This window comes from Mizuhopecten yessoensis, unplaced genomic scaffold, assembly GCF_002113885.1.
Source record: "Mizuhopecten yessoensis strain PY_sf001 unplaced genomic scaffold, ASM211388v2 scaffold7269, whole genome shotgun sequence".
NCBI classification, from domain to species: Eukaryota; Metazoa; Mollusca; class Bivalvia; order Pectinida; family Pectinidae; genus Mizuhopecten; species Mizuhopecten yessoensis.
The window spans coordinates 471,362-473,419 of NW_018406963.1; positions in this window are offsets into that span (position 1 = coordinate 471,362).

Sequence of the window (2,058 nt, forward strand, 5' to 3'; positions counted from 1 at the left end):
ATTTAGATGTGGCAATTTTGACTCTCCTTTCTCTCTAAATATACCTGCTTCATTTACCAATGATAGTATTGTTCAAGTAGTTATTAAGACCTTGCTCCGAATAGCATCATGCCTGTCAAAGATGCTGACTTCTGACGGAAAAAAACTTTACAGCACAGGGTTTTCGAGATGCAGATTGATCAGGACTATTAGCAAGTTTGTAGTCGCCATTATGATTTCATTTGGATATATAACATGTCCTAAGTGTAATGTGACACATCGTCGATTGGGACAATGCCAAAAGAGTTGAAACGGAAATTCATTCAAAAACAAGACGAATCAAAGAAGCATTCAAATCAGGAAAACTCAAATCAAGAACAGAGACTATGACCCACTACCGACCTAAAGGGAGAAAGGGCTAGATTTACACCCAACAAACAATACAAATAACTCATTATTCTTAGCTTAAGCTAACTCATGGATCTCATTGACGGTATGATGGATATTTTTTCAAAAAAATGCTTTAAGAATCGAGGAAGATTGTGGCAGTCTATCGCCCTCTGCAGAATTGTGGATTCGCTTCTGTATCCTCTACTTGGGGACACAAAAGCGACCAAAATTACTTTTGGCTTTAAATTTGTCAAAGGCAAGGGGTGCTGTCCCATGGCCGGGACATGCCAAAGTCCTAAAAAATGGCAGTTCTTATTCCCTGGTTAACGTTCAGCATTTAGGGAAATGGCAACTACAGGGTGCCTTCGACATGGCTTTTAGCTCACCTGCAAAAATGCCCGGGCAAGTGAGCTGATGCCATGGTGCGGCGTCCGTCGTTTGTCCTCCGTCCGTCTGTCCGGCGTCAACTTTTTACTTTAAACAACTTCTTTTCAGTTACCAAAAGGCCTAGGATATTTGGCCAGTAGCATGCTGGGATGAAGGGCTACCAAGTTTGTTCAAATGAATGACCTTGACCAACTTTCAAGGTCACTGTGGTCAGATGTCTTAAAATCTTCAAACGACTTCTTCTCAATAACCAAAAGGCACAGGGATCTGATAGTAGGCCTGTAGTATTCTGGGATGAAGGACTACCAAGTTTGTTCAAATGAATGACCTTCACCAACTTTCAAGGTCACTGGGGTCAGATGTCTTAAAATCTTCAAACACCTTCTTCTCAATAACCAAAAGGCACATGGATCTGATAGTAGGCCTGTAGTATTCTGTGATGAAGGACTACCAAGTTTGTCCAAATGAATGACCTTGACCCACTTTAAACCTAATGTCCTTGTTCGACATTCAAGGTCACAGGAATCATATGTTTAAATCTTTTAATAGGTTCTTATGAACCAAACACTGATATTCTGCCTGTAGCTGTATTTTAGTCCACTTTTAAAATAACAAGTGTGACATTAATACCAGGCGGGCGATGCAGGCCCATTGGGCCTCTTGTTTAGTTAGATAGCGCAGATCTGATGCCGACTTTATAGTGCTATCACAATGAGGCAAATACATTCAGCATACCCTGCCTCCGGCACACATGCACACATACACACACACATGGAGGCACGTCCTTAAGTGACCTTACCTGTTAATAGGACGTTAAAAAAACCAACTTTCATTTGAAATTCTGATTTTCTTTTATATTTCATAGGTATCGATTGTGTCTGGGTAGGTGGATCTGATGCCGAGAAAGAGAACACATGGCTATGGACTACTTCCGGTTTGCCGATTACGGGCTTCACGAATTGGGATGCTACACAGCCAGACAATAGGGCCGGAGGTGGCCTTCGCGCTGACTGCCTTTGTATGGGAAGATGGAGTGCGTTTATTTGGCATGACTGTAGCTGCTTCGCAGATTATGCCCTTGTCTGTGAGGTATCCCGGCTAGTCTATTGATGTAAAAAAAAATGTCTCACTATCTGTTGGCAATAATAAGTTTATGTTTTTTTAACGTCTTATTAACATCTAGTGTCATTTAAGGACGTGTTTCAATGTGTGTTGTGTAACCGTGCAAGTGTGTATGTATGCTTAAGACAGGGCATGTTGGTGTACTTGCCTCCTTGTAATAGCGTGGATCTGGTTCACCCG